Source organism: Sapajus apella, unplaced genomic scaffold, assembly GCF_009761245.1.
Source record: "Sapajus apella isolate SASKATOON/1434 unplaced genomic scaffold, GSC_monkey_1.0 scaffold36, whole genome shotgun sequence".
Lineage (NCBI taxonomy): Eukaryota > Metazoa > Chordata > Mammalia > Primates > Cebidae > Sapajus > Sapajus apella.
In genome coordinates this window covers 2,453,983-2,462,994 of record NW_022436976.1, presented here as the reverse complement: position 1 = coordinate 2,462,994, position 9,012 = coordinate 2,453,983, and the positions used below count along the sequence as shown (strand labels likewise).

Genomic DNA, 9,012 nt, shown 5'->3' with positions numbered 1-9,012 from the left:
ACTCAGAACCAGGGTCTCCTGACTGATTGAATAGATCATGAGACAAAGTGGGGTGTTGGGAATGAAGCCAGTGGGAAAAAACATCATGGATCATTTCTCGAGTTTTAATCGCTTGGTCACAACACTTAAATTTCCCAAGCCCAAGTGTCCTTCTCTGCAAAATGGAGACAGCAGTCTTTTGGGAAGAGGAACCCCAAGTACAGAAGCCCTGAGGCAAGAACATGCCAGGTCTGTTCCTGGAAGGAGAAGGAGGCCAGCGTAGCTGTAGAAGGTCAAGCAAGGAGGAAAGTGGTAGGAGATGGGGTCAGAAAGGTGATGGGAAAGTGTTTATGAAGGGATTATGTTGCTCTTTCTACAATTTCAGAGTATACAGGGGATAATGAGAAAACTCACCTGCAAACGAAGCCTGTGCCACTGGGCTGTGGTTAAGAACTCAGCCTCAGACTCTTCCAGGGCATGTAAAAGATAAACAAAGCCAGATGTTAGTGAAAACTGATTTTGTTCAGTAGCTACTGACAACAAGGGAAAGGGCTGAGCCCATTCAGATTTGCACAGAAGTGACTGGGTGTTTTTAAAGGAGAACGAGGGAGTAGAAGAGGCGTGAGCGGAGGCTCAGTGGAATCAGGGAAGTGAAAAATTACAAAAGGTTGGTCAATGCAAATACAATTAAGCCAACTGTGAATGCTTGCTGGCAATTATTGAAGTTAGGCTTCTATCCTCCCACAGACACTGGGAGACAGAGACCCTATCCTTCCTGAGGATTACATTTCAAAGGAATGGCTTTCAAGTCCATGAGAAAGACACTCCTGAGTTGCAGGAGATGCATACACATCTCAAAGGAACAGAGGAAAGATTCACAATTGCAAGCCCTATTTAGTAAATGAGCTAAGAAAGGGAGGTTAAGGACTGAGCTCTTCCAGACAAGAACTCAAAAGGTGTTTGAGTCTTCCCAGAGACAAGGCTCGGACTGCTAAAAGCCATGCTGAAGTATGGCCACGTCTCTCAAGAGAGGGTGAATAACACGTTTGTGCCCAGAGTTTTTGCAGTTCTCAGCCAAAATGATCCATTTCTGTGGGTTTTTTTTTTATTTCTAAAAATTCTATTTGACTAAATATATATTGAAAGCTTTTATAAAACAGAGTTCTTTTGATTTGCTCCAAAATGAGAAAGTTGTACAGAGGCAAATCTGCTGTGAATTCCTCATTTTTACAGATCTCTTCTGAGGGCCTTTGTACTTTTATATTCGTACACTGATTTTTTTTTTTCCTTAAAGAGGCTATGTCCAAACTGCATAAGACCAACAAAATCTGAATATCCCCCTACTTAGGAAAAGCTTGTCACCTTAGATCTAACCTGGGAATAAAAATACCTGACTTGGGTAAAAGTAGAGGAGAGGCTGGGACACACCTGTCTGTTAAGCATTCTTGGCAAGGCCCTGCCATTTACATAGCAGGAAAAGCAGCCAACACCTACCCAGTCGCTGCTCTTAGAAAAGGTGAAGTTAAACAAAGAGAATTATCTGGAAGATTTATATGTTTGCCTTTCCCAGCCTGGTTGGTTATAAAATCAGGTGTGCTGTTTTTTAAAAAAATGTAAATTTTATTTTTTAGAGCAGTTTTAGGTTTGCAACAAAACTGAGCAGAAAACAGAGATTTCTTCTGTATTCCCTGTCCTGACACTGGCATTTTCAACATCACCCTTTTTTTTTTTTTTTTTTTGAGACGGAGTTTCGAACTTGTTACCCAGGCTGGAGTGCAATGACACGATCTCGGCTCACCGCAACCTCCACCTCCTGGGTTCAAGCAATTCTCCTGCCTCAGCCTCCTGAGTAGCTGGAACTATAGGCGTGCACTACCATGCCCAGCTAATTTTTGTATTTTTAGTAGAGACGGGGTTTCACCATGTTGACCAGGATAGTCTCAATCTCTTGACCTCATGATCCACCCACCTCGGCCTCCCAAAGTGCTGGGATTACAGGCGCGAGCCACCGCGTCCGGCCCCAACATCACCCATTTTTAACATCTGCACCACAGTAGCACATTTGTTACAATTGATTAAACTATTGGCACAGCATTATCACCCAAAGACTATAGTTTGTATTAGGGTTCACTCTGTGTTGTACATTCTTTGAGTTTGAACAAATTTTTAATGACCTGTAGCCACCATTATAGCATCATACAGAATAGTTTTACTGCTCTAAAAATCCTCTGTGCTCCAACTATTCATCTCTCTTTTTCTCCTAGCCCTGGCAACCTTGGATCATTTTACTCTCTCACTAGTTCTACCTTTTTCAGGCTCTCAAATAGTTGGAATCCTACAGTATGTAGCCTTTTCAGACTGGCTTCTTTCATTTAATAATATACATGTAAGTTTCCTCCATGTCTTTTGATGATGTGATAGCTCATTTCTTTTTAGTGCTGAATAATATTCCTTTGTCTGGATGTACCACAGTTTATTTATCCATTCACCTACCAAAGGACATCTCAGTTGCTTCCAAGTGTTGGAAATTTTGAATAAAGCTGACATAAACATCCATATGCATGTTTATGTGTGGACATAATACCAAAAGAACATGATTGCTGGATTATATAGTAAGAGTATGTTTATGTTGTAAGAAACTACCAAACTGTCTTCCAAAGTGGCTGTATCATTTGTATTCCCACCAGCAATGAATGAGAGTTCCTGTTGCTCCACATCCTCACCACCATTTGGTGTTGTCAGTGTTCCAGATTTGGACCACTCTAATATGTGTGTGTAGTGGTACTTCATTGCTGCTTTAATTTTCATTTCCCTGATGACATATGATGTGGAACATCTCTTTATATGCTTATTTGTCGTGTGCATATCTTCTTTGGTAAAGTGTCTGTTAAGGTCTTTGGCCCATTTTTTCGACTGGGTTGTTTGTTTCCTTATTGCTGGGTTTTAAGAGGTTTATTTTGTTTTGTATTTTGGAAAACAGTCCATTATCAGAAATGTCGTTTGCAAATATTTTCTCGCAGTCTTTGAATTATCTTCTCATTATCTTGACACCATCTTTGGTAAAACAGAAGTTTTTAATTTTAGTGACGTCTGGTTTATCAATTATTTCTTTCATGGATTATGCCTTTGGTGTTGTATCTAAAATGTTATCACCATACCCATGCTCATCTGGATTTTTCTCCTGTGTTATTACATTCTAGGAGTGTTACAGTTTTGCATTTTACATGTAGGTCTGTGATCCATTTTGAGTTAATTTTTGTGACAAAAGTAAGGGTTGTGTCTTACTCATTTTTTTCTTTTGGTATGTGATGTCCAGTTGTTCTGGGACCATTTGTTGAAGACTCTTTGTGCCACTGTATTGCCTTTGCTCTTTGACATACACTATCTGCAGGGTTTATCTCTGAGCTCTCTATTCTGTTCCACAAATAGATCTATTTGTCTATTCTTTCACCAATACCACACGGTCTAGTTTACCACAGCTTTATATTACGTCTTCAAGTCAGATAGTGTTAGTCTTCCAACTTTATTCTTCAGTGCTGTGTTGGTACTTCTGGGTGTTTTGCCTCTGCAGATTAACTTTAGAATCAATTTGTTAATCTTCACAAAATGGCCTGCTGGGATTTTAATTTTGTCTACATTGAATCTGTACATCAAGTTGGCAAGAGCTGACATCTTGACACTATTGAATCTTCCCATCCATGAACATGTAGTATTTTTCCATCTGTTTGGTTCCTCTTTCATTAAAGTTTTGCAGTGTTTCTCATGTGGATCTTGTATGAATTTTGGTAGATTTATACCTATTTTATTTTGGTGGAGGACTTTTTTTTTTAATTTCAAATTTCATTTGTTCATTGCTTGTTGTCATGCATTGAATATATCACGGAAAGAAATTTAATCCCCAATGCAACAGTGTTGAGAGGTGGGACCTATAAGAGGTGATTAAGACATGAGGGGTTCTGTTCTAATGAATGGATTCATGCTTTTTGTGGGAGTGGATTCCTAATAAAAGGATGAGTTTGGCTTCCCTCCCCTCCCCTTCCTCTAGGGGTGGGGGGCCCTTCCCTTCTCCCTTTCTAGTCTTTTCCCTTCTTTTTCCCTCCCCTTCCTTTCCCCTCTACATATATGCTCTCTTGCCCTTCTGCTTTCCATCAGGGGATGCACAATAGGAAGGACCTCGCCAGATATAAGCCCCTTATCCTTAGGCTTCCCAGCCTCCAGAACTGTAAAAAATAAATTTCTATTCTTTATAAATTACCTAGTCTTGGGTATTCTGTTTTAGAAGCATAAAACAGACTAAGATACTGGTATATTGGAAAACAATTGACTTTAGTATATTAACCTAGTATTCCTCAACATTCCCATAATTACTTCTTAGTTCCAGGAGACTTTTCTGCCAATTTTTTTCAGATGTTCTTCATAGGTAATCATGTCATTTGCAAACAAAGACAGTTTTATTATTTCCCTCCCAATCTGTATCTTTAATTTCTTTTCCTTGCTGTATTATCTAGAATTTTTCATCTGCTGTTCAGAAGCAGTGGAGAGAGGAAACATTTTGCCTTGCTCCTGATCTTAAGGGAAGGCTTCAAGTTTCTCATCATTAAGTATGACATTATCTATAGGGTGTTTGGTTTTTTGTTTTTGTTTGTTTGTTTTTACAGATATTCTTTATTGAGTTAAGGAAATTTCCCTCTATTCCTAGTTTACTTAGAGTTGAGTGTCTCCCTTCTTCCGGGTCAGTTAGGTGTCGGTAAAACCCCTGAAGTTTAGGCTCTGGCGAAGTAGTTCCTCCTAAGGGCAGACCACGTTCAGAAGAACATAGTGTTCTGGTGTATTTTTAAATGGTTCTTTTCCCCTTCCCCTAGCAGAAGCGTGAGGGGATTTTTCTCCAATATTCACTGTGGGGTGTGGTAGAGCTTCTAAAGGTAAAACACAAAAATGTGGGAGGTCTCTTAATGAATGGGTCCCCCTAGAGTTTTCGACTTTTCCACACTCAGCCTCCAGCAATTCATCAATTACAGTTAAGGTTTTCCTACATGGGCACTAGTTGCCGTAGAGGGCCATGTAATCTAACCTCTCTTAGAGATCTAAAAAGGGTTGTTGCAGGGTCTTACCCTCTCACCCAGGCTGGAGTGCAGTGGTGCTATCGTGGATCGCTATAACTTCGAATTCCTGAGCTCAAGTGATCCTTCCACCTCAGCCTCCCAAGTTGCTGCAACTACAGGTGTGCGCCACCACACCAGGCTAATTTTTAATTTTTTTGTAGAAATGGAGTTTCACCATGTTTCCCAGGCTTGTCTTGAACTCCTGGACTCAAGAAATGCTAACTGCCTCAACCTCCCAAAGTGCTGGGATTACAGATGAGAGCCACTGTGCCTGACCTGTTTAGCTTTTTCCTTGTTGTTAGGGCAGAGTGACAACTTCCAAGCTTCTCACATGCAGACTGGAAACTGGAAGTTGGTGTGTTGCTTTTTTAAAGTATAAATTCTGGGCCTTACCCCAGATCTACTGATTCAGTCTCAAAGGGTAGAGCCCAGGATCTTTATCTTAAGAAATCCTCACCAGTGGGCACCCATATATTATGGCTTCTGAAGCATAATTTTGTAAGAATTAAACATAACTCTGGAATACTCCTGTGAGAAGAGTAGCCTTGGCCCCAGAAACAAGGTAGAAGGGTTCCTAAGTTGTTCATTATTAAAAGAAACACCCAATCAGGGATTTATAGTTTGGTTAGCTCTTCATCTACTCTCAAAAGTGCACCCAATAAAATGAAGGGCTAGGACCAATACAACCAATATCCTAAGAGCAGGCCTAGGCAAGAGGAGATGGACACCAAGGTGCTCCATAGGGTGATCCTCAAAGATGTGGTTTGAAGATCACCACATCTTTGAAGGAAGAGGACCTGTATCAGAGCAGTGGGAAACTTTGCTTTCTAGCCTTCCCGTTTCCACACCTGGCATGATTCTGGCTGGACCACAAGAAAGAGCTGAGAAGAGTGAGCCCAAATATACCCGCTTACATGACAGCTGCAGTTGAGATGGGTGAGATAATTAGCTCAGGATCATCCAACCAGTAGGCAGGTAGTTGTGAGATGATGCAAAAGAAGGTATCAGCAGGAGTGACCCTCTGTCCCTATTGCAGGAAATAAGTATGCTTTGCTGTAGAAAAGAAGGAAACCAAACAAATCATAAGTACCAATCTGGAAATGAAAAGAAAGGGCATCCCCATGATACCATTGGGTCCCTGGTATACCTTCCAAGGCCAATCCTACCTCTCTGCCTCCTACTCTTGTGAACCAATAAATTCTTTTTTGCTTAAAGTAATATGAGTTGGGTTGCTATACCTCGAAGCCAGAGTGTTCTAGTAAAAGTATTCCATAGGTATTAAAAAGAACAGTTGGTCCTGATTCAAGGCCAGCAGTTTGGTGAAGCTGTTGGTTTCAAGCAGGAGACTAACTGATTGATTGTCTTTCTATAGTCTCTTGGCCATTTTATAACTTTGGAAATGTAATGGCCAATTCATTAGAAAGGAACATTTGGAAAAAAAATGATGGACAAATATACTGACATAGAAAAGGGTCACAATAATTATTAAATGAAAAAAGTCAAATTACACAATAGTGATTTTGGTAGTATTCTATTTGTGTATATAGTGTGTTTTGTGTGATTTTTATGTTACCTTATTTTATTTCATCTTATTTTATTTTAGTAAATGACTAGAAAACAACTGGAAGAATACTTACCATACTGTTAGCAGGAGATGGGATTGGGAAGTTCACCCAATTCTGAACCACTTACTGATGATAAGCATATATTACTTTCATAAGAAAATACTAAATTGAAAAAAAAAAGGAAAGAAAAGAAAGTTAGTCACTGACTGTACCAGATACTTGATGCCCCCAGCTTCCTGGCTTTCTTGTTAGGGAGAAAAGAAAGTTAGATGTAGCAAACAGAATAGGTTCCATGGTTAAGCCAACCAACATTATATTGACTGAGACAGCAAGTCAGTGAGACATGGACAGGCTTAAGTATGTACAACTGAGAGTTTTTGTCACAGGGAATTAAATGCCCAGAGTCTAACCAGTCAATAAAAATACAAAAAGGGCTAAAAAAGCAATCATTCATGTTGAATCTTCACAGTCCAGGGGTGGGGGGTCGGAGGGAGTGCAGAATCTTACCCAAGGTACTGAATGGAGACTTGGGAACATCAACTGGCTAGAACTTAGAGGGAGGCTTTGCAGGTGCTCAGAATGTGCAGCATCACCACTTCCAATTATGTGGGCTGCAGAAAAGACCCATTAAATAGTCACTTAAAAGGGAGACATTAACTGGGAGGAGTGCCTGGAGAGGGTGCAAAGAGGGGATCAGCAAGTCAACACAAGTTAAGAATGCTAATCCAGAGGCAGAAAAGCCCACCCTGAATGGCAATGGAATGGATTCCAAGGGGTTGGTTTTGATGGATTCTGTTACATTATTTAAAGATTCAGAGTAAAGGGTGCCCCATAACTTTGTAAATCATTAGAGAGGCAACAAGAAAGTCTGTATCTTTCCACTGATTCACATGACACCAAATTCCAGGAATTAATAAAAGAAAGTTTAAATATCTTGGTAATAACTCACAAATTTCATAAATTTTACAAAAAAGGCATGTAGCAAACAATCAGAGATGAGTTGATTTTCTTAGAATTAATGTACCAGAGAGGATATGAGGAAAAAGGGACTGAGTCAGAGGCAGAATTAGGTACTATTTTCAGAAAACAGCAGCCTTGGACACAAACCAAAGGGCAGGCAATGTGCATCCACTCAGCTCTGAGACCAGGTTCCACATCAATCTCTCTTGTCATAGCTGCACACAGAGATAGCAAATCGTTATCTTACCATCTAAGGATCTAAGATAAATGTTGCATGACAACATAGTTCTTCTGCCAAGAAAACTTGTAGCAACAGGCACCCTGCCTGTGAGTTCAGACTCTCTTTCCATCCTCTCCGTTGATCTGCAGACTGCAGTGCCAAAGTCGTCCCCAACCCAGGAAGGCCACTTACCATACTAATCATGTTTGGACATGCTCAGCTGTTTTGAAACTCCCTTGTCCTAGCAGCTAGAGGTAGAGGCAGAACTTGAGCACAAGTCTTCTTAATCTAACTTCAATTTTGGCGCTTTTTTTCTTTGTCTTCTAAACTAGGATTTATTTCAACCCAGGCCATCCATCCATCCACATCCGTGTAACCAGGAAAGTCTCAGGCACTGTGTCTGGTGGTGGGGAGACAGAGTCAATAAGACATTATAGAACCAGATGTGAGTGTGATGCTTCCATTATAATTATAAGACCATGGACTTATGGCCTCACTCTCTAAGCCTCAGTTTCCTCAACTTTAAATTGTAGCTGAAGATAGGCACCTTTGACAGTTATGTCGGGGATTAGAAATAATGTAAGTAAATTGCCTAGAGTGCTCAATAAGTAACACATTACTATTATGAAAGACCACTAGAGGATGAGACCTAACTGAAGGTTTTAGTGTAGTGCAATTAGTGCCACGACATAAGAAAGCATGGAATGTTATAGAGGAAGGAAAGGATTATAAATCAATATTGAGGGAAGGTATAAAATGAAGTTCCAGAATTTGAAGGATGAGTAGGAATTAGCTAAATGGAGAAGGGAGGAAGAGTATTTCTGGCCAAGAGAAAGCAACGTGTAGTAAGGCATGGAGGTGTGAAGTGCCATTATGCATGGTTTTGGAAGATCCATACAGATGGAAATAAATAATGGGTTTAGAGGTTTGGTTGGATGTGACAATAGGGGTATGGTGAGGGGCCAGAACATGAAGAGCCTTGTGTGGTAAGCAAATGGCAATGTCACAGAAACTTCCTTTGTGGGCCCCACACCAATCTGTATAGCCTGTCTCCTCCACTAAAGGCAAATCACCCTGCTAAATTATGTGTTTATCCTTCTTTTAATTTACATAGGTGCCTAAGAGTTTTTGCTTGCTTGCTTGCTTGTTTAAACATGGATAAAAAATAAATTGTATGGAATAATTT

The 9,012-nt window shown here is 40.2% G+C and overlaps 1 non-coding gene across 1 annotated transcript; it reads left to right on the top strand.

Annotated features, from left to right (window-relative positions):
• The first annotated feature begins 6,372 nt into the window (after positions 1 to 6,372).
• On the top strand, positions 6,373 to 6,513 carry LOC116564152. Its single transcript, XR_004274747.1, has one exon. It is a non-coding gene; the product is annotated as a small nucleolar RNA SNORA2/SNORA34 family (small nucleolar RNA).
• Positions 6,514 to 9,012: the final 2,499 nt, after the last annotated feature.